At 48.1% G+C, this 24362-nt stretch overlaps 2 long non-coding RNA genes across 6 annotated transcripts in view; one reads left to right on the forward strand and one right to left on the reverse strand.

Annotated features, from left to right (window-relative positions):
- Positions 1-24362, forward strand: part of LOC142465005 (uncharacterized) — a 151448-nt gene that overhangs the window by 93075 nt on the left and 34011 nt on the right. The window lies entirely within an intron of this gene.
- The window catches only part of LOC142465006 (uncharacterized), a 71110-nt gene that overhangs the window by 29361 nt on the left and 17387 nt on the right, over positions 1-24362 (reverse strand). The window lies entirely within an intron of this gene.

Raw genomic sequence — 24362 nt, forward strand, 5'->3', positions numbered from 1 at the left:
AGTCAAGGTAATCCATGCGGAGTAGCTGCAAGGAAGCAGGGCTCTCACAACCCCTCCTTACCTCTTCCAGGAACTGTCTCTGCTTCCCTTTCTCCCTCCCAGGGGTATCCCCTCTGCAAGCATGCTCCTTGTCAGCCGACGCTGACACACGCGGCCGCCATGTTGGCCAGGACGCGCGCGGGACAGCCTTACACCGCGCGCGCTCCCGGCTATAATTTATTCACTGCACTGGCAGCTCCATCACGCCCCGGGCACTCGCTCCAGCCGTACTCACGCCCACCTGCTTCACAGCTGATGCCGCTTCAGGATTACAGCGCGCACCTATCAACTTGCGCTCCACGGCACACCTCTGCTCCACCTACCTCTCTGATTGGCTCTCCCAGCTTTATTACCCCAGTTCTTCCCTGGAATCATTGCTCTGCATAGCCTTTGCTTACCTAGTGTGGATCCTCCTTGTGCTTGTTTGTGTTTCTCAGGTTTTGACCTGGCTCGGCTTCTCCTCCTCTGGCTCTGGACCCCGGCTTGCTCCTCACTGCGTTGTCTCTCTCGCCCCTTGATCTCGGCTTGGACCTCAACCTCTCGGCCACGGCATCTACCATGGTACCACTATTCCGGATCCGGCAAGTGTCTGTTTCTACACCTATACTCACTGGCCTGTTAACACCTTTACCACACTCCAGACACACTCCCTCTGCTGTGGGTGGGTGTTACTATACATCCCACCTCAGTACAGGGACGGGTCTGGTCTGCGGGCAGCACTTCCGTGACAGTAGCCATATCCATATCACTCAGATGTAACCTTCATAGGAAGGCAGGCAGGGAGGGTTGCACATTATATAATGGAAAGCTGACCCTTCAAAATAAATATTTTTTTCTTTAGAAAGGGGGTTATTAATTAAGGTTTGTTACAGGCTAACGTACCCGAAGTGGCATTAACTCCAATTCAAGTCAATGACAGTTAACTCCCTTTTCACGGTGCTAACCCGTGTAGCCCTCTTTCTGATACTCTAAAGAGACTACGAATACTGCACGCAGCTGTGGCTCCAGGAGATCTGAGCCTCCGCTAGCTGGGAGCCTGGGGTAACACTTATAGCGCAGCGCCTCCACTTACCCAGGATCCCCGTTATGTGAGATTCCCCTGGGCAAGAAACATATACACACACATATGCTTTGAACGGTTTACTGTAAGGCGAGAATAGCCTTATCACTTATACGGGATCATAACATATAACTCATAACACTGCTAACCGGTAATGTCTTTATAACGTAAGTGGCTCAGCCACGCTCCTAAGGAGTATTGTCCTTGCTCGCCACCGCGTGCCCCGCACACCGTGTCCTTGTATCACTTAGAAAAGGTCGTTAGGTAGGCTCAGTCCTTTGGCCACTCACTAGTGTCCCCAAAGAGTTATACCTAAGGCGGGATCAGCGCCTGTTGACCGGTGTTGGTGCACTTTATGTAAATACCTCCCAGTCACTGTGGTGACCGGCAACAGCTTCAAAAAGGATCCGTCGATCCAACACGTTGCTCCCAGGTGTGTCACGGTGTCCAGTCGTCTGGTCCCAGATGACTGCAACCCCGCAACTCTGTGTCTTGTCCCTAACTGGTACTCAGTAAGGGGTGACGTTACTACCACTATGGGGCGTCCCTGCAGCACAGCAGCCTACTGTGACTCAGGGATTATCCTAGGGGCCTGCGGGGTAAAGCTATCCTATGCAGGCGGGTCACGGACCCCCTGCACTCACACCACCTCCTCCTGCACCTTCCGGATCCCCTCTGCCTAGCGTGGTCTCTCCCCCACGCTTCCCTTTCCTCCTCCCGTAATTCCAGCCCCCTGATTGGCTCCCCGGTATCAGGTAACTGCCCTGGAGCTCATGGGAGTTGGTAGTCCACCGACAGAGCCTTTCCCTTATTGGCTCGTCGTTCGCGCGCTTGCATCGCGCATGCGCGACCTCTCCGCTCGGCCAGTGCATTAGTGATGTTGCGCAATAAACATGGCGGCGCCCTACACTGTCGGGCCGCCACGGAACCTTACACCACTCTCTCAGGGCACACACTGCAACCATATAAGGTGCCTAACACACACACCCCTACACCCGTAATGAAACTTGCCCCTAAGTTTGCAAATAAAAGAATTATAGTACTTGATGTCATTATTACCATAATACTTAACCCATCCCCTCTCTCGTTTTTTTTTAAATATCTTCAGCATCACTATACATTGCAGCATGATCTCAAAGAAAGCAAACACTATACCTCAGCCTCCGTTACTACAAACAAATGTTAAGGACTACACACAGCTATGAAACAAGTAAAAAAAAAAACCATACACTCCCCCTGTCATAGTAATGTTCTTTATGGGTCATTTATTATAATTTGTATTGCCATAGTAATAATTATCATGTGCTTATATAACAATTAGGGCTATATATACTTATGCAGTTAGCAGACTTAAATATAAGTTATTTGATTATAGATGGGATTTGAACCTGCAGTCTGAACTCCTCTCAGAGTATATACAGATACTCATTATCGATATACAGTTCTAAACCAGGCAAAGCTTATTCCCCTTTCAGTAAATAGAACCTGAAGTAGGAGGTGCGGAGTCGAGCACCTCCTAGTGGTAATTATTACTTGCATGAATATGCTGGCACCTCTCTTCTTAGTTGACGTAGGAAATGTTGGCATACAGAACTTGCCCTGTCTCAGGCTCTCTGGTACAGGGGAATGGTACAGGGATATAATCACATCTACTGATGGATAGTTCAGTAACACAGAATTTGCAACTTATAGGGCTTGATGGGGATGCAATGACGCAGTGACGCAGTGTTTACCCTCAGTTAAAGAGCATGGTACAACTATAGCTAGGCAACTCTGATGATGGATCCAGTAATGGGTTTGTCACCTCTAGAGCATAGTGGGGTTTAGTGTTGGATACAATGTACAGAGCACCTGTAGTGATGGATAATCAAGGGATTCAGAGCCTGGTACCACTAATAATGAGTGAGCAAAGTATACAGAGCCTTGCACCTCTACAGCAAGCTGTCACAGCAAATGGATGTTGTGGTATTATAGATCCTGTAAGGTTAAGACGGTTCAGTGGATAGGTGCCTGGCGCCTCTGTGACTAGCTGACTCATCGTATGAATGCAGGGACACATTGTTTGCCACATGTAGGGAAGAAGAGTAAGTGAATGTGTACAGAGCCTGGCACCTCTATGATTAGCGGTCTTAGGGGATGGATGTAGGCTACAGCTGTGTACTAAGGCTCTCCTCGCCCTGCAAACAATTACACTAAATGCCCCAAAGGTGTCAGAGAGTATTGCAACACCTCTTCCCGTGCCAGCTCTCAACAGCTCCCGGCTCATTTCCACAGCCAGGTTGCTACACATTTTATTTCCTCGGCTGGAGCCAGCTCTGGCTGGGAATGTGAGTTTACTGTACCTACGAGTGTGCACGCAAGGCTCCCTACCCAAGGACTCCTTATCCTCATCCCACCCCACAGGGAGGAAACTCCCAGTTCAGCATCTGGGCCGTTTGACAAGCTGAGTTGGCACCACTGAAGCGAGGGAAGCCAGGAAGTGAGAATAATCCATTTATTCATGTGTAGCGCTGACAGGGAGTGTAGCGCTGTGCTTTGAAGAATACAGGCTTACCAAGTCCCTACCAGTAAAGCTTACAATCTTATCTGTTGCCTACCATTGGAGATGCGAGAGAGAAAAAATCTTGCAAACCCTGTAGGGAGGTCCCCACTTCAAAGGTCAGCGACTACCAATTAGCAGCTACTACTCCCTGCACCAAAGCTAGTGCTTTAAAGGTATAGTCCCACTTAGCAACATGAATACGTGTTGCAATAAAAAGAAAGCATACAGCCATCTGACAGATTTGCGGTTTTCATAGACCATTCAGAATTTCTGTTTTACAGCACTGTAAATTTAGGCCACAAGACTGCGAAAGAAGCAATAACCAATATACCAAGACATACCATGCAAGCTGTTTTTGAACTAGTTTGGTGCTCTCATACAACTGAGGAAATAATGCAGCAGTGATTTTAAAAATATAGTGAATAATCATTTATAAAGCTGTTTGTACACAATGACATTCGTGGGCATGCTTATACCGTACATTTAAATGCGCTTATCCTCCCATTGGCAGTGAAGAAGTTAATAGAGAATTAATTTGCTCTGATTTGATACTTCGCAGATAGGCATAATGTGATGCTCTACAAGGCTTTCTATTAGGCATGGGGTCCCCAACCTTTTTGTGCCAAAGGGCAGATTTCATAGGTCAGGAGAGAATGGTGGGCACCAACCAAATAACACACACAGACACAAAATACATTTACCTTCTCCAGATGCAGAAGTTTGGTCAGTCTTCCGGCACGAGAGAGGCACCCAGCAGCTGTCAGCAGCACTGCGGCGAGCTACTCACTGGCAGCCGGCGAGCTACCAGTAGGTCGCGATCAACGTGTTGGAGACCCCTGATCTATGCCATATTATCAACTGGTTGGCCAGCCAGTCACGGGCACCCACAAAAGACTTGGCAGGTGCCATGGTGTTAGCGGTCACCGTGTTGGGGACCCCTGTACTGGAGAATGGACCAATGGATGTTCTGCGGGTCTCCTATATAAGAGTTCCCACTCTACAGAGTAGCATTAACCCGTCCTATTCCCTGTCATTCATTTTAAAAGCCCTCCTGCACTGACATGGTTAAAACGATAAAATATAAAAGGATCTAGAACCCTACACAGACTACTGCTTTCTCTTGGGTGTTATTCATTAAACAAGCTCGTTGGACATATCACCCACATTACTTCTGCCACTAATAAAGGTGGATGAGGAAAAATAATCATCAAAATAACAAAGGGAATTTCTTCCAAAGTGGAAATAATATCACAAGCCCGTGTGTGTATACACTGTAGCTATATGACTGTGCCCATGTATGTAAACACTGGGCAATGCCCAAGGCTAACACGAGAGACGGCAGTCACGGACGTTAATGAATTCTGATTATCCGGATAAGTCATTAAAGTAATAAGCCCATGTCCAAATTAACTGCGCTGCTTCATCCAGTCAAAATTTAATCAGATCTGCTTCGTTATTTCAGAGCGTGCTGAATGCAGCAAGAGTGTGTGTGTGTTGGGGCACTTCTGTGTTCTGTGGATAGATGTTAAGCATAGTGCTTCCTGAGGGTAGCTATATACGAAGATTCTATTCTACATTTTTTTGTGTGCATTTCAGTGCTAAAAAGTAATACAAAACCTAAAATACTACTGTGCGATGTATGTATGAAAATTTCACACAAGACACATAATTTGTGAGTTTAAAAACAGAACTTTGTACATTTTTTATTTACAAGTAATCGTAACTATAAATTCATTATTAATGTTTATTAATATTTACATTAGCCACACTGTGAAAATAAAACATCCGTGCTGCGTCAAATACTTTATTATTATTTTTAAGGCTGATCCATATCAATTTTATTCTGCACTAACAGCATTATGGGGCCTATGCAGAGAGCAGCGCTATTTCGAAATTCGCCATTTTTTGGAGAAAATCGCGCAGAAAGCAGCAGAAAATGGCGAGTTCCGAAAAACGCGCCAATTTTTCTTTTCTATTTGTAAAACTCGCCTCGCGGCTGGCGAGAACCTCAATCTCGCCAGTTTTAAAAATATCCGTATGCAGAGAGGCGCGAACGGCATCTAGCGGCTGTTCGCGCCAATAAAATGGCGCGATTGTCTCCTTTTTGCCTCGCCAAAAAATACTGGCAAGAAGCTGCCGCTCGCGGCCATTGCAAAGGGAAAAAAAAGGCGCGAATTTGTTTTTACACGTTTCTGAAGCGCGCATCTCGCCAATTTAAACTCGCCACACGCATCCATGTTAAACATAGCAGAATTCGCACTTTTCTGCATATGGAGAATAAAACTCTCCAAAAAAGCTACTTTTTAATAAATTCGCCAATTTTAAAATTCGCTGCTCTCTGCATAGGCCCCTAAGAGTCTTTTTTTAGGGTTTATGCCAAGTTGATCATGGTGCATGATTTTGATACACTTTTATTGATTTTATGTTTTTTTTTAACTACATATGCCAAGCGGGGTCCATTTCTGTGCACCAAAAATAAAAAAAGAAAGCATTTTGGGCGTAAATGGATCATTTGAGCTTAATATTTATCGGCACACGTGGGCGCAACGGCATTGTTTGACACTAAAGAAGCCGGTTGCGACTCTAAATGTGCTATTATTATGTATATTATGAATTAGGTGTGTATGATGTGGCTACTCTGCATGGGTTACCTTGACTCGGGCTGGATTCAGACGGCTGGGCGATGAGGTATCAAGGTTGTAGAATAATGGGCGGTAGGAACTTTTGTAGTACAACTGTCATTTTTTCGTGTCCCTATGGACAGGGACATATTCATAACGCTGTACTGTATTTTATAACAGACATACAGGAATACAGCTCTTCCATCAGTGCTCACTCTTAATACTCACATGAAGGTACTTTGACTTAGTTGCTCTGAGCAGGTGTGGGATCCGGCCCCCCTTGTTGCTTCAGAACCATCATCAGTATTAATCCGATTATTCGGGGCCCCTACGGGAATCCTGTTGGGCTTTTCTTACTTGACCCAGTACCTGATCAATTCCGCGCTACCATGGTGCTTCCTCTGGGGTTCTCCCCAGACTCTGGACAGCCGGGTAAAGGGTGCAATCCAGCAACAGGGCAGCCACCGGGCATTTCCCCATGATAATACAACCCACACAGACACATAATACAACACACACACATAATATAACACATACACACATAATACAACAACACAAACATAGGCATAATATAACACAAACACACACAATACAACAACTCACACACACATAATACAAAAAATACACACGTACACAAATAATACAACACACACACGTACATTCATAATACAACACACACAATACAACACATACACACACATAATACAGCACAATACAAGACATGCACACACACAATACAACACAAATAATATAATACAACACACACATAATACAAAACAACACAACACCCCTCCCTCCCCATCTCAAGAAATGTACCTGGGGTAGTAGGGCTGCTTCGGTCCGTCTGAGCTACTCTACTGTTTAGGCTGAGCTTATAGTGGCGGTGATGCTACGTGCGCGAGCACGTCAGGCACAATTCAGTACTTGGCTATAGTTGTTAGCCAAGTGCCTGCGCGCCTGCCGGCGAAGTAGTGCGTTTACCTGGCAGTGTTTTGAGAAGACAATACATTTTGTGTTCTCAGGTGACTGCCGCGTGACGTCAGCGTCACATGAGCTGTTTCAGCCAGTGAGGGCAAACTAGCTTCGTGCCGCCTTCGCCACGTCCCCAAACACGTGCAACACTATGAGCACAGATCTCCTGTGCTACAGAAGCGCGGCACAGATGTAGCTCGCACTCTCGCAAGCAAGCAGAGTGTATTAGCTCGGCCTTAGCCATGCAGGGGGCGGGAAAAACAGGCAGGGAGGGTGTGTGCAGTGAAGGCCCCACCCCTTTCCCCACCCCCTCAGCAAGGAGAGAGGTGCAAGCAGTGACAGCAACTGCAGCATCAGCCACTGCAGAACTTGGGGTGAAGAAAAAAAAAAAAGGTCCCGGTACAGCAGGAGAACAGGGCCGCGCGCGGGCAGACCTGGGCGCACACGTAGGAGCGACGTCGCTGAGGCACGACCCCAGCGGGGAGGCAACACTCCCACGCCATCGCGTGACGTCACCGGCCCACGCCCCTCACCACCCACGCGCGCGTCACTGAACCACCAATCAGCTGATCGCCAGAGTCCTCACCTGAGGCGGATCCCTATCTCTCCTTCTGAATCCTGCCATTGGAGGGTTTTTCTCACACCCCAGTCTGTCCCTTGATTGGCTCCTTGCCCATTTTATACTGGGCTCTCCCACTCTTTCATTGCTGAGCCTAAACTTTGGTTTATGCTTTGTGCTCGCTGCTGTCGGTTCGTTTTGTTCCTGCTGTTTGTGCCGTGACCCTTGCTTGTATTTGACTAGTCCTTTCTCCAGTCCTAAATCTTGGCTTCACTTCGGATTACACTCTCCAACCCTTTGACCCTGGCTATGTACCTCGACCATTCTACCCTCTCTACCCTGGACCACGGCTTACGGACATCTACCAAAGTCTACTCTCCAACAGCGAACCACGGCAAGTACCTTGACTACCCTGACCTCTGTAAACCTGACCCGGCTACACGACTTGGATTACGCACTCCGGACAGGACCGCGTGGTTGTAGGTTGGTACCTATACATCCCCACCCCAGCGGTCTTAGTCCTGTTTGTGGTGAGCGCCGCGTGCCTGGAAGTTGTAGAAATGGTTAAAGATGATGTTGCGATGTCAGCAAAGTGTCTGTCAAAGAACTACCGAGATGCCTGCTGTACAAGACGTGCTGCAGCCCAGAGTAACTGGCAGATGTGTCCCGGGAATGGGCCCGAGCCACAACAAAGACCCGAGTGAGTCGCAAAGCAAGAAGCGGATTCCAGTTACCCTGTTTGAATGTTTCCTGGGTCCACCCATTGATGAGGCAGAGGGTTTAATGCCAAAGCTTTGTACCCAGAAGGTGCATTTATCCGGTTCTAAGATTGAAGATAGCTCCATAAACTAGAAAAGTGGATCAGGAACAAAAGCTGGATTACTTGACCCGCACTGAAAATGCACTACTAGTTGTCAGGTTTGACTGTGACCACCCGATGATGCAACTTTGCCTGCCCTGCACCTCTGCTTTTGACCCCAACTATGACTCCTCTACCTGCCCTGCTGTTCCGGTCACTGGGATCCACCCCACGCACCAGACGCTATCCCATTACACATTTGAAGAGGATGAGAGAATGTACGATCCATCATATTTTCATCTTGATCTGGTTGAGCCGCTGATAAAAGCAGTAAAAGATATTCTGCAAATTAACGATCAAGATCAGCCCTACAAACTCAAAGATCGTATGTTTCGAGGATGTTAAAGAAAGTCAAGGACGTTTCCAGTCCACGAGGTGATCAAGGCGATCATAACGAAAGAGTTGGGCCTACCTGATAAGAAGGTATCAATCAGTAAGAAAATTACACGGATGTACCTTTTTGAAGCCAAGAAGACCGAAGTGTGGGATAACCCTACGAAGCTGGATGCAGCCATTGGCGCATTTTCAAGGAAAACAACATTGCCAGTAGACGATTCAACATCTTTTCGCAATCCAATGGTTAGATGCATGGAGAGTGTATTAAGAAAGTCGTTTGTGACAGCAGGAGCCTCCTGCGAACTGGCATTAACAACCACTGCTATTTCCAGAGCAATTAAGTTGTGAATCAGCAATATTGAAGAAGCACTGGAGAATGGCGTCAAGTGAGCATCAATCGTTACCATGCTTTCTGGGATAAAGCTAGCTACAGATTTCATTGCAGAGGCATTGCTGGACTCAATAAGGCTGGCGGTCAGATCTATGGCCTTATAGGTACCTGCTAGAAGAGCATTGTGGCTGCGACCCAGGTTTGCGGATGCTTCAAAGAATAATCTCTTATTCCATTTGAAGTTAATCTACTCTTTGGGCAGAAACTGGATACAATCATCGACAAATGGGGGCAAAAGTATTTTTCTACTGTAAGACAGTAGAAGAATAAGAGTAAGAAGATTTGAGGTACCATCTGGGCAAAATGAAAGAATAGCCTTCAGAGATGAGATCCTACAGACCGGGAAGAAGTCAGTCATTCAAGATCACTAGCATGGAGAAGAGGACAGAGGAGTCTTTTTTTGTGCCTCAAAGGGATGTGGTTTCTCACTTAAATAGGCATGAGTAGACACAACAAACAGAAAAGATACCCTCTTGAATGCACTCAAAATGATAGAGTATGAATAATGATATATAAATAAAACTAGTTTATTAGATACCAAATAAAAAGTATTTTGTATAGAGGGGCGTGGTAAGAGGATCCAAGACCACCCCCTAATGACATACTACAAGAAACTTCCACATAAAATTTATGAGGAAGGGGACCTAAAGGAACACTAGTATGTATATAATCGTATGGTATAGGCTATCATGCACACAGATACACTCTAAAGGAATAAGTAGCTGCATAAAATATGGCAGTACTATTGTCTAAAAAACTGGCAGGGTACTGTACTGACCACTACCAGTACTGAGTCCTAGAGGAGTCTAGTCATTAACGATAAGTATATGCTGAAATGGCCAGCCTAAAATACAAAACTAGTGTAGCGTAATCATATAAATGTATAACAACATATGGTCACAACACAAACACACACCGGTGAAAAATAATCACCTACATAAATGTTAGCTGCAAAATCCATGTGTGAATAAAGCACATAATAGGAGGATGGGATCCTACAAAGGGCTAGCATGAAATATGCAATAGTAAAGCCCAGAGGCACGGTTCAAAGACCGTATCCAGTTAAAGCCTCCTAAACCAACTAAACAGTGTATACTTAGAGAAATGCATGTAGTAAGCAGTATGCACTGAGTAATATAGTGGGATCACCACAGAGAATATAACAGAAGGTAATAAATATCGCTGTATAGTCCTCAGGGTAAGGGCAAACACATAGTAAAATATGTAGTAAGGTTGAAATACACGTGCTGGTGATAGATAAATGCATTAATATTGTAGTACCCACAGTCTGTATAATAACCTGGGTCTTAGCTATTAAACATCACGAGCATAGTATTAGAACATAAGCAACAGGAATCGTAACTGTTGCTAGTAACTAATAATACAATAAACCAAAGTGCCCCTATTGAACCACATAAATAACGTGGTAACACAATAAACAGGGGGGGGACTTCGAAACACTTAGCTTAGTGTCAGTGTAGTATGGCTTCCCTTCCTGTCCGTTTGCGGGAGAGAGGCTCCAGCTTGGACGCGCGAAACGTACGTCAGGTGACTCAACGGCATGACGTCACTCCGCAGCACCGGTGGATACACTCACTAGCTACATTGTAGCTGGAGCCTCTCTCCCGCAAACGGAAAGGAAGGGAAGCCATACTACACTGACACTAAGCTAAGTAAAGTGTTTCGAAGAAAATTGATACCCTACTTACAGTCATTTTCATTTCCTGGATAGTCTCCATGGCAATGCGCACCAATCCCATCCCTTGATTAGGGGGGACTATATTAATGTTGTAAGATTATATTTTTCAGCTATGACACTACAAGACTACCTGGGAAGAAGGGGTGTGACCATTTATAGGACCTACAGGTAAGAGTTTTTTCTGTCCTACCTCAGCTGTAGGATATCAACCTGTGTGTGTGTATATATATATATATATATATATATATATATATATATATATATATATATATATATATATATACAGTGTTCGACAATTATATACATTTACACGCCCGGGGCGTGTGGATTTAACCTCCGGGCGAGTAAATATTGGCCCAAGCAGCACACGTGTGTTTTTTAAATTTCCCCTGCTCGCGCTGCTGTTTTTCCCGCGCTCGCGCTGGAGAAAAAAAAAAAAAAGCCGGAGGCGGGTTCATGTTGTTGGGGGAGATTACCCCGCCTCCGGCTCTCTGAGCAGTGCCTTCGCTCCTCCCCCGCGTCTCAGCAACTTTCCCTCAGCGCTTCCACTCCTCCCCCTTCCGGCAGCCAGCCCCTTCCGCGCCTGTCTGCCTCAGGCCCCTGCAGGGCCATCTGTCGCCCCCCCTCCCACCGGGCCATCCGCCCCCCCTCGCATCGGGCCATCTGCCCCCCCCCATCGGGCCATCCACCCCCCCTCACATCGGGCCATCCGCCCCACCCTTGCATCAGGCCATCCGCCCCCCCTCGCATCGGGCCATCCGCCCCCCCTTGCATCGGGCCATCCGCCCCCCCCTCGCATCGGGCCATCCGGCCCCCCCTTGCATCGGGCCATCCACCCCCCCTCGCATCGGGCCATCCGCCCCCCCCTCGCATCGGGCCATCCGGCCCCCCCCCCCCCCCCCTCCCTCACACAAATCTCTCCCGGCCTCATTGACACCCCCTCACCCCAATCTCTCCCGGCCTCCGTGACCCCCCCTCACCCCAAACTCTTCCGGCCTCCGTGACCCCCCCTCCTCACCCCAATCTCTCCCGGCCACTGAGCTGAGGCTGCTGCCGCCAACCCCATGTCCCGGCGGTGACCCGCAGCGACAGCCGCCAAGGGCGACACCCAGCCTGCCCCCCGCCTCTTCTCCCTCTCTCCGTGGGATATGGCGCTCTCCGGGGGAGACCACAGCGATCCCTAGGTGTGTAGAGGGGGGGGGGAGAGTGTGTGTGTGTGTGTGTGTGTGTGTGTAGGGGGGAGAGAGAGAGTGCATGGGAGTGTGTGTGTGTGTGTGTGTGTGTGTGTGTGTGTGTGTGTGTGTGTGTGTGTGTGCATGGGAGAGTGTGTGTGTGTGTGTAGGATACCAGAAGTGTCACATCACCCCCCCCCCAATCACTACAATCACCCCCCATCATCCCAATCACCCCACCCCATCACCTCCCCACCCCATCACCCTCCCAACCCCCCACCCCGTCACCCCACCCCATCAATGCGTCACTCCCTCCCCGTCACCCGTCACCCCCCACCCTGTCAACCCCCACCCCGTCACCCATCACCCCCCACCACATCACCCCGTCACCCCACCCAATCACCCCACCCAATCACCCTGTCACCCCACCCAATCAAGCCCTCTATCTCTCTCGCCCCCTCTCTCTCTCGCCCCCCCTCTCTTTCTCGCCCTCTCTCTCTCTCACCCCCTCCCATTTTCTCACCCCCTCTCTCTCTCACCCCCTCTCTCTCACCCCCTCACCTTCTCTCACCCTCTCTTACCCCCTCACCCTCTCTCACCCCCTCTCTCTCTCACCCTCTCTCTCTCACCCCCTCTCTCTCCCTCCCTCTCACCCCCTCTCTCTCACCCCCTCTCTCTCACCCCCTCTCTCTCACACACCCTCTCTCTCTCTCTCACCCTCTCTCTCTCTCTCACCCCCTCTCTCACCCCCTCTCCCTCTCTCTCACCCCCTCTCACCCTCTCTCTGTGTCTGTCTCACACTGGAACTGAATATCTTACTTACCCTATATATCTTAACTGCCCTATACTACACCGGAATAACCTATACTGCTTTCTTCCAGATCTGACTCAAGCTTCACACGGAAGACATCGGAACCCCCCCTAACCCAGAAGACAGGTAGGGAACATCTCCCCTCCAATGTATAACATTGCGGGAATGAGGGTATCTTGACATTGAGGGACTGCGGATCAGGTAAGATCCGGCATTTACACACACACGACTAATTGTAGTATAATGTAATACAATAAATACATTTATGTCAAAAATGAATGTTGTTCTGATTAGGAATTTATTAAATGTGTTTTATTTTAAAGCGGGGTTGGGGGCGGGACAAGGGGCAGGGTTAGGGGCGAGTAGATTTTTTGGTTGGGCTAGTAGATTTTTGGGTGATTTGTCGAACACTATATATATATATATATATATATATATATATATATATATTGTGACAGAAACCAGGGGTTGGTAATAAACTCCATATACAGGGCTCCCAGGATACTGAACAGTTTCTGTCCTGTCTAAGCTGAACAGGGCAGCCTCGTGGTACAGGCACTCCATTCCACAGTTTGTCTGCTGCCTGTTTTCTGTCACCTGTCATGCTGATTAGAGTTCAGGTATATAAGACCTGTTTCCTGTTTCCTCTGGGCCCCGCCCAAGAGCCTGGAAGGCTGCTGAACTGCAGAGGGGTGAGAAAGCCTCTTTCCCAAATCGCTTCATTCATTCTGTTAGTTTGTCTAAAGACTGCAAAGGTACTTATTTTGTTGGTGGAAGTGGACAAGCCACTTCCAACTCTGAGTCAGGGACATCTAAGTTTAAGTTATCGCTCAGACGAGCAGCTTTTTGTTTGGCTTTGTTTTCTGTTTAAACTGTGGCAGTCTCAGTGCCTGGGACTGAATAAACCAGGCATAGCCTGTTTAAAGGAACAGTACGTGACGTCTCATCATTTAACCTACCCTAAAAGACCGTGTTCTAACAGTCCCGGACAGACGGCGGAGCCCCGGAGTAAGCCGTTTGTCACATATGGTGGAGAATGCGGGCAGAACACTGAAAGGTCTGGGGGTTAAAGAACTTTAAAAAAAAAAAAAAAAGAAGGTTTTTTTTTCTCTCTCCAAACAAGATGGAAGACGTGGTGAGTGCGCTGGTACGCAATGTCGCTGTCCAGAAAGACGCGAATGAAGCCCAGCAACAGGCGAGTGAAACCCAGCGACAGCTGTTAATAGCCCAGCAAGAGACTAATGCAAACCAGCAAGAGACAAACCGCCTGCTGAGAGAGGAGCAAAAGCGGTTCGCTCAGGGCTTACAGCAGGAACTCGCGATCCTGAGGGGGACTATCAGTAACCTTCCACTGGCAGAGGCAGCCCCAGTTCCGAAAATGACCAGGGCAAGCCACTACCTTCAGAAGATGGGACCCTCGGATGATGTGGAAGCCTATCTTCTCACGTTTGAACGCACGGCACAGAGAGAGGGATGGCCAGAAGCTGAGTGGGCTGGTCTAATCGCACCCTTCCTAAGCGGCGAACCCCAGAAGGCTTACTTTGATCTAGAGCCAGCCGAAGCTAACGTCTATGCAAAATTGAAGTTCGAGATCCTCGCCCGCCTCGGCGTAACCACGGCTGTTCGTGCCCAAAGGTTTCACGCATGGTCCTTCACGATGGATAAAGCCACCCGAAGCCAGATGTATGACCTCATCCACCTCGCCCGGAAATGGCTACAACCCGAGATCAACTCAGCAAGCCACATCGTGGAACGGTTGGTCATGGACCAGTTCTTGAGGAAACTTCCCTCTGCCTTACGCCGTTGGGTCAGTCGGAGTGACCCCCACAATGCGGATGAGCTTGTGGCCCTTGTAGAAAGGTACAGTGCAGCAGAAGAGCACCCGCAACCCACAGTCGTGGAGCAACCCCACTATCCGAGGTTCCAGGACTCTTCCAGAGACGGTAAAAGGGTACCGGGGTTAAGGGGCGCTGAAGAGCGGCGACCACCTTCACGCAGCTCCAGCAACAGTGGTTCGCACACTAAGGGCAATAGCCAACATGGGGAGCCGGGAAAAGGCTCTAAGTGGGACACAGACTATGTACCTAAATGTGTAAATTGTCATGAGAGGGGCCACACAGCAAAAATCTGCCCACTAAATGATGAGCCCATGCAATGCAACAGCGTGGAACCTTATTCGCTGTTGTCCCAATGTATGGGCCCTAGCCCAGAGGACCCCTTGAATAACCATCTGTGGGCATTTGTAAAGGTTAATGGTAAGAGGGTTCGGGCACTTCTTGACTCTGGGAGTATGGTCACACTAGTGTCCGAATACCTATTGCCCATTAAGAAGAAACAGGTAAACAGTTCACAAAGAGTGGCAATTTGTTGTATACATGGGGATAATCATGAATATTCCACTGTTGATGTTTTTTTTGAAACAGAATTTGGTTCTTTAGATTTCAAGGTGGGTGTTGTACCCAAACTGGCACATGATGTGTTAATAGGGACCGACTTTCCCCATTTTCTAAAAATGTGGTCCCCAGCTCAGAATAGCGCCCAGAGTTCAATAGCAGACCATAACGAAGTGTTAGAAGAAACAAATCCTTTCCCTTTTTCAGAAATGGAGGTTGACGAGGGCCCAAATAAGAAGGGGGAAAAGGAGGAGTGCTGTGAAATTCCCTTCCCCATCACTACTTTGGTAGGGAATACCCCAAATCAAGATGTTGATCAGGCACTTACCACCCCAGTACAGGATAAGACCCTCGCTGACCTAGAGGTCAGTCCTGGGAGTTTTAAGAAGGCCCAGTGGGAGGACCCCACATTAGCGGTAGCAAGGGGAAATATACGGGACCAGAATAGTACTCATGGCCAACCAGATAGGTCACTTGCTTACCCCTACTTCGAGGTAGAGAACGACCTAGTATATCGGGTTGATAAAAGAAAATCAGTTACAACTAAACAATTGTTGGTACCACGGACATTCCGTAACGTAGTATTACACCTCGCACATAGTCATCCATTGGGGGGACACCTAGGGGTGGAAAAGACAAAAGAAAAGGTTCTCCGAAGCTTTTATTGGCCTGGGGTTCTGGCAGAAATTACAAACTATTGTTCCTCATGCCCAGAATGTCAGATCACCGCCCCGTTCAAAGCATACCGCAGCCCATTGGTACCCCTTCCCATAATAGAGGTACCATTTGACCGGATTGCTATGGATCTAGTAGGACCCCTAATAAAGTCTGCTAGGGGACATCAGCATATATTGGTAATATTAGATTATGCCACCCGATATCCGGAGGCAGTTCCCCTACGTAGCACCTCTGCTAAAAACATAGCAAAAGAGTTAGTACTTCTGTTTTCCCGGGTCGGAATTCCTAAAGAGATCTTATCTGACCAGGGAACACCATTTATGTCCCAAGTAACAAAAGAGCTATGTAAACTCCTAAAAATCAAGCATCTCAGAACCTCAGTCTATCATCCACAAACAGATGGTTTAGTGGAAAGGTTCAATAAAACCTTAAAGAGCATGTTACGCCGGGCGGTCGATAAGGATGGGAAAAACTGGGACTGTTTGTTACCATACCTGTTATTTGCCATTAGGGAAGTTCCCCAGTCATCCACAGGCTTCTCCCCGTTTGAACTATTGTATGGCCGACATCCAAGGGGCTTACTGGATATAGCCAAAGAAACTTGGGAACACGAGGTTACCCCTTACAGAAGTGTAATAGAGCATGTTGCCCAAATGCAGGACCGCATTGCTGCAGTCCTACCTATAGTGAGGGAACACATGGAGAAAGCTCAAGAAGCACAAAGGAATACGTATAATAAGGGTGCTAGGGTCAGAATTTTTTTTCCAGGTGATAGGGTACTAGTTCTGGTTCCCACCGTGGAGAGTAAATTCCTTGCTAAATGGCATGGGCCATATGAGGTCTTGGAAAGAGTGGGAGAAGTAAATTATAGGGTAAGGCAGCCAGGTAGGAGGAAACCTGAGCAAATTTACCATATAAACCTACTCAAGCCCTGGAAAGATAGAGAGGTCTTGTTAACCCTAGTACCCCCAGGTCCGTCAGAGAATCAAGAAACTGACCCAGAGGTTAGCATAGCTGAAACACTGTCGGTGCATCAGAAACGAGAGGTCCAGAGTTTAGTGAGAAGGAACAAAGAAATCTTCTCTACACAGCCAGGTAAAACTAACGTAATTAAACATGACATAGTCTCTGAACCGGGGGTCCGAGTTAACCTTAAACCGTACCGAATCCCAGAGGCCAAGAGAGAGGCTATAAGTTTAGAGGTTAAAAAAATGCTAAAACTAGGCGTAATTGAGGAATCCCAAAGTGGGTGGAACAGCCCTATAGTTTTAGTCCCAAAGCCAGACGGTACAACAAGGTTTTGTAATGACTACCGGAAACTAAACGCGGTGTCAAAATTTGATACTTATCCTATGCCCAGGGTGGATGAACTTGTAGAGAGACTGGGCAAAGCCCGATATCTCACAACCCTAGACCTAACAAAAGGGTACTGGCAGGTTCCCCTCACAGAAAGGGCAAAAGAAAAAACAGCCTTCTCAACCCCAGACGGCCTCTTTCAATATAAGGTGCTGCCTTTTGGCTTACATGGAGCTCCCGCCACATTCCAAAGAATGATGGATAAAATTTTAAAACCACATGTTCGGTACGCTGCCGCCTACCTGGATGATGTGGTAATCCATAGTGAAGATTGGCAGTCCCACCTTCCAAAGGTCCAAGCTGTGCTCGACGCAGTTCGGTCTGCTGGACTAACTGCTAACCCCGCTAAATGCACTATTGGTCTGGAGGAGGCCAAGTATCTGGGGTATTCTATTGGTAGAGGGTTACTCAAACCACAAACACTCAAAGTAGAGGCGATACAAAATTGGCCAAGGCCAGTCACAAAAAAACAAGTAAGGACCTTTTTGGGGTTAATTGGCTACTATAGGAGGTTTATTCCCAATTTTGCAACTAAGGCAACCCCACTAACCGACCTCACAAAAGCAAGAGGACCGCTAATGGTAAAGTGGTCCCCCGAAGCCGAACAGGCCTTTAGAAGCCTGAAAGAAGCTCTCTGTGCCCAACCAGTGTTGGTCACACCTGACTTCTCCAAAGAGTTCGTAGTCCAAACCGACGCATCTGAGGTAGGGCTGGGGGCGGTACTCTCCCAGGAGTCTCAAGGGGAGGAGCACCCCATCCTTTATTTAAGTAGGAAACTAAATCCCCAGGAGAAAAATTACTCCATAGTCGAGAAAGAGTGTCTCGCAATAAAGTGGGCTGTAGAGACACTCAAGTATTATCTGTTGGGGAGAAAGTTCCGATTGGTCACAGATCATGCACCCCTTACCTGGATGTGTCAAAATAGGGAGAAGAACGCTAGGGTGACCAGGTGGTTCCTAAGCCTACAGCCCTTTAAATTTTCTGTGGAACACAGGTCGGGGCACAAACATGGCAATGCCGACGGGTTGTCAAGGATGCACTCCCTAATATCCATGGTCGCTCACCCCTCGAGGTCTGAGCTGGGGGGGAGGATATGTGACAGAAACCAGGGGTTGGTAATAAACTCCATATACAGGGCTCCCAGGATACTGAACAGTTTCTGTCCTGTCTAAGCTGAACAGGGCAGCCTCGTGGTACAGGCACTCCATTCCACAGTTTGTCTGCTGCCTGTTTTCTGTCACCTGTCATGCTGATTAGAGTTCAGGTATATAAGACCTGTTTCCTGTTTCCTCTGGGCCCCGCCCAAGAGCCTGGAAGGCTGCTGAACTGCAGAGGGGTGAGAAAGCCTCTTTCCCAAATCGCTTCATTCATTCTGTTAGTTTGTCTAAAGACTGCAAAGGTACTTATTTTGTTGGTGGAAGTGGACAAGCCACTTCCAACTCTGAGTCAGGGACATCTAAGTTTAAGTTATCGCTCAGACGAGCAGCTTTTTGTTTGGCTTTGTTTTCTGTTTAAACTGTGGCAGTCTCAGTGCCTGGGACTGAATAAACCAGGCATAGCCTGTTTAAAGGAACAGTACGTGACGTCTCATCATTTAACCTACCCTAAAAGACCGTGTTCTAACAGTCCCGGACAGACGGCGGAGCCCCGGAGTAAGCCGTTTGTCACAATATATATTGCCTGATCGGACGTGTTTTTTTCACAAAGCTGAAAAATGCCTTTTAAGGCCGATAAAGCGCTGTTATCACTGCTTAGTGAATCGCGCAGCAGGCTCTATCAGCCTTAAAAGCCACTTTGTGTTCTTAAAAGCAGTTATCACTGCTTAGTGCATAGCCCCCATAGTCTCTGTACACAGAAATAAAGGGGTTTGCTTATCTGTAAGTCCATGTTTTAGCAGACATCCCCGCTTCAGCGCGACCTTGTGGCCTTTCCTCCTAGGGGAAGGGATCCAAATCAGGAACTGGAGCACAGCCTCACCAATGTAACATTGGACACGAGGAGTATTTTTCAAAGGTTTATTAAATGAAAAGAACATGAAAACAAGGTCCTGACAAGCACTCTTTCCTCCTAGGGGAACTTGGCCCCACGTGAGCTCAGAGAAACTCTCCTCTGTAAATACCAAGGACCGGACATCCCCGCTTCAGCACGGTCTGTCGTCTTTCCTGCTTTCCTCTGGGACTCAAACCCAGGCAGTCCCAGCGGACTCCACGAGTACCATCCAGTGGGTCCAAGGAACTGTGCCAGCCTTACTTGCTGGGGAGCACTTCTCTGTCCCCCTCTCTGGGACAGCAATCTCTCACTCTGTGACTCAGCATGGCATCATTGCAACTCTCTGTCTTTGTCTTAAACACTTCCTTGTTCACTCAAGGAGTCCATTCTGATTAATTAGGCAGCAGCTGCATTAGCCATTCCAGGGAAGATTAACTCTCTGTGAACTGGAAAAGTACACTTACTGCACTGTTCCATCACCTAGATATACCTGATGGTATCACAATATATATATGAAAAAATAGAAAAAGAGAAGCGCCAGCTCCATAGCATAAAACCGTAAATTTATTACAATCAGAAGAGTGAAAATCTGCAAGATGTGCACTCACATAGGGATTAAAAACACATTACGTTGAGAGATGTAGATAGGTATCACCAGGGGAGGAAAAACGGGTTCAGTATCAGCTGTGCTGGTAGTGGGTTATGTCTCCGTGCTAACAGTCTATAAATCTGTTGTCCTTTGTATCAGTCTGTTGTACTTTGTTGCTGCTGTAGAGTGAAACCAGGTGACCGGTACTTCAAATAGAGACAGCAGACTTCTCAACAGACCTTCCTGGCTCGTAAAACACACTCAGTGGCCCGCAATGTATAGGGGATCCGGCGGAGACACAACACTAGAACTCTGTTCCTCCTGGCGCAGCGCCAATTACTTAATGACGGCCCAACGCGTTTTGGCACATGGTGACTTCTTCAGGGATATATAGACCACAAATTATTTAAGTTATGGTTGGTGAAAATGTGACTAAAAACCCTCCACCGTATAGCATATAAAAATATTACTTGTGAGCACATTCACATGTCTTAGACAGGTCTGCAACCCTGCCCTTCACCATTATCACTTAGCATACAGCGCTTCCACTGCAGCAAGGGATTCTGGGAAATGACATGCAAATGAGCACACAGTGCCACCTTTTGTCTCAAGACCACATTACATGGAAACCCCTTAAGCCAATGCATGCTGCTTTAAACACAGCTTTTAAACATAGCCTGGGATGAGATGCAAAGCCAATATTGGTGATGGGCAGGGTTGCAGACCTGTCTAAGACATATGAATGTGCTCACAAGTAGTATTTTTATATGCTAATATGGTGGAGGGTTTTTAGTCACATTTTCACCCACCATAACCTAAATAATGTGTGTTGAAGACCTACTCATGTCTCATGTTGCAAAGCCAGTACAACCAACCTCACACTGACGAGAGCCACAAGGTCGAAACAGTCTGTCTGTGAGTGGGTTTATTGGCTTTGCATCTCATCCCAGGCAATGTTTAAAAGCTGTGTTTAAAGCAGCATGCTTTTTAATTTGTACTAACAATTTATGTCATATGACAAGCTTTCGAGAGTTCTCCTCTCTTCCTCAGATCGGTAATACTGATTAACAAGGAATCTATGGCTAAAACAGGGCTTAGGAGAGCAGAAAGAAAAAACGAGATGTACTGTAGATAAGGTAGGGTGAGAAAGTGGTGTTTGAAAACATAGGAAGGGTAATAAAACGGTGTCAAGGGACAGCATGGAGGAGGAAGGGGATGCTGTGGGTGGGGGGGGAGGTGTGGATAAGATCATTGGCAGAGAGGCAGGCAGGACAATTACAAACAATTGTGATAGTGTGTGAAAAACTCCATATCCGCATTATGTCCCCTTGTTTTGGTGTCAAAGAGTCTTATCATTCTGAGTTCAAATGTTTTCCGTTCTTGGGTGCGTTTATGTGACGGTTCAGGGGATTCCTTCCTCTCCATGTGTCCCCGTCACCGCGCTTTCCCCTGCCTCTGATCTTTCCCCCTTGCCTCCTCGCTCTGCTCTCCCTTCCTCCTTCCGCACCCGTCCCTCTGTGGCGTGCCCTGACGCACTCCCAGCTGCCGCGCGCGTTCCTTGCAGGGCGCGCGCATGTTCCCAAACACCCGATCCCCTCCGCGACACTCTGCTCGCGGCGTCCCTCTGTCTCCCCTTCGGTCTCAATACCTTCTGCAGTCACTCCTCCGGTTCTCTCTCCTCCCTCGGTGGGTGCCCCTGCGGCGCTCTGCGCGCTTTCTGACTCAGCCTGTGCGCGCGCACCCCATCCTTACAGAGGGCGCGCGCACACGCTCCTCTTGTAAACCTCCCCAGACCTCTGGCTCCGCCCCCCATGCTGTACAGGCTATCTCCCGCTCTGATTTACCTGTCTCCTCCCTCTCTCCTTCTCACTTATCCCTGCTGCCTCTCACTCTACCCTCTACTCCTCCTCTCTCTCCCATTGGTGTTCCCTCCTTTATAACCCCTGTCTGTCCTCACACTCATTGCTCTGCATAGCTTCTTGTGACCCCTGTGTGTGCAGTCCTATGCTTGGCTCTCCTGTCTCTTTCAGCGTTTGTTCCTGTTCCTGCTTACCTTTGGATCTCCCTGGCTTGAACTGTGCTTTGTACTGGATTACCCTGCTCTCTCCTGCCCTTGAACCCTGCATCCGGATACGACTTCGCTGCCTTCTGTTACCCCTGGACTCTGGCTTACGGACATCACTATCCTGCTCTCTATTGCCCCTGGACTCTGGCACACGGACATCACTATCCGAACTCTGAAACCCAAGGCGTTGCAAGTTTACCTTAACCTTCTTTCTACAGGCCCGGCAACGCACTACCACACTCCGGGCACGCCCTCACTGCTGTGGGTGCGTGTTATAACCCTACCCACCTCAGTACTGGGGACTGGCCAGGTCTGCGGGCATACAGGCGTTACATTATGCAGAGCCCAATAAATGCAGACCCCCCTGAGGTGGGTCAAGGTGTTTCCTTGGAACATTTACAATTTGTGAGCAACCAGTTGACCACTGTTTCGCAACAACTTACTAACCTGTCAATCCAGGAAACTCCAGTGGCTCCGTCACCCCCTGTCTCTGTGACCCATGCTAATTCTGGACCACGTATACCACCTCCCAACCGGTATGATGGGGACCCTCTCACTTGCCGCGGATTCCTAAACCAATGTGAGGTTCATTTTGAAATGTCTCCCTCTCAGTTTCCTACCGGCCGTTCTAAGGTGACTTACATTTACGCCTTACTCACTTGTGACGCCCTCGCTTGGGCTTCTCTCCTCTGGGAAAACAAAACTGAATTAACCAAGATTACCCTAAGTTTAGGCGTGAATTCCAACAAGTGTTTGACACTCCCGCACCCCGGGAGACGGCCGCTTTTTCTCTATTTCATATCTCACAGGCTCGAAGATCTGCTGCCAAGTACGCGATAGAGTTCCGTACCCTCGCCGCGAAGACTCAATGGAATGACGAGGCACTTGCCGCCGCATACTGGCACGGTCTGTCTGACACCCTGAAAGATGATCTCGCAACCCACGCCCGGCCATCCTCTCTGGAACAACTGATTACTCTCAGCGTACAAATGGATCAATGCACCCAGGAACGACGTCATGAGCAACACGGTTCCCGTTCTCTTTCTTCCCCGGTTGTCTCTCACAGGTCTTCTCCTTCACCCTTCCTGGCATTGGACGCCCCGGAACCAATGCAAATCGGTAGCCAACAACCTCGGGCTGCGGAGAGAATGCAACGTCGTCAGAAGGGACTCTGTTTCTACTGTGGTTCTCCAGAACATCGCCTCCAGAACTGTTCCCTGAAGTCGGGAAACGGGAACACACAGTAAAGGTAGAGGGGCTTCTACTGGGTACTATCTCTTCTTTCCCCTCTCTCCCTAAGGATCTACCAAAGAAATTCATGCTTCCTGTAACGCTGGCGGGTCCTGACCTTCTATTAGAAGTAAAAGCCTTCACTGACTCTGGATCTGGCGGTAACTTCTTGGATCATACCTTCGCCTCTGAGAACCAAATTCCTCTGGTCAAGAGAAAAGCACCCATTGGCCTCGAAGCTATCGATGGACGTCCGCTTCAGCCAGCCTTTATCATCTGGGAGTCCATTACTTTGACCTTGGCCGACGGCCATAAGGAGGTAATAGTTTTTGATATCTTCCATTCTCCTACCGTTCAGGTTATTCTAGGATTGCCTTGGCTGCAGCTCCACAATCCGCGCATTGATTGGACCGGCGCCTTACCTATCCAATGGCCTTCCCCAGCCGAGCCAGTCTCTACTACTCCTCCTGCTGCTGTGCTCACCGGTGTGGACTCCGTTCCTTTCAACCTGTCGATTCTTCCGACCGTGTATCACGAGTTCCTGGATGTGTTCAACAAAGTACAAGCTGAAGTACTGCCCCCTCATCGTCCCTACGATTGTCCTATTGATTTAATTCCAGGAACCATCTTCCCGAAGTCGAAATCATATCCCTTATCAGTCCCTGAGACTGAGGCTATGACGTCTTAGATCCAAGAAAATTTGGAGAAAGGATTCATCCGCAATTCTACCTCCCCCGCTGGGGCAGGCTTCTTCTTCGTGAAAAAGAAGGATGTATTGCTAAGACCTTGTATCGACTTTCGCGGTCTCAACAAAATCACGGTAAAAAATCGATATCCCCTTCCCCTAATCTCTGAACTGTTCGGTCGTCTCCAAGGAGCCTCTATCTTCTCCAAGCGCGATTTAAGAGGGAACAACATGTATATACGTAAAGATTGACGCTCATACACGTGTATGGACTCACAAGCTGTATATCAACATATAGATAGATGGGAACTTCAAT

Source organism: Ascaphus truei, chromosome 13 (genome assembly GCF_040206685.1).
Source record: "Ascaphus truei isolate aAscTru1 chromosome 13, aAscTru1.hap1, whole genome shotgun sequence".
Taxonomy (NCBI): Eukaryota; Metazoa; Chordata; class Amphibia; order Anura; family Ascaphidae; genus Ascaphus; species Ascaphus truei.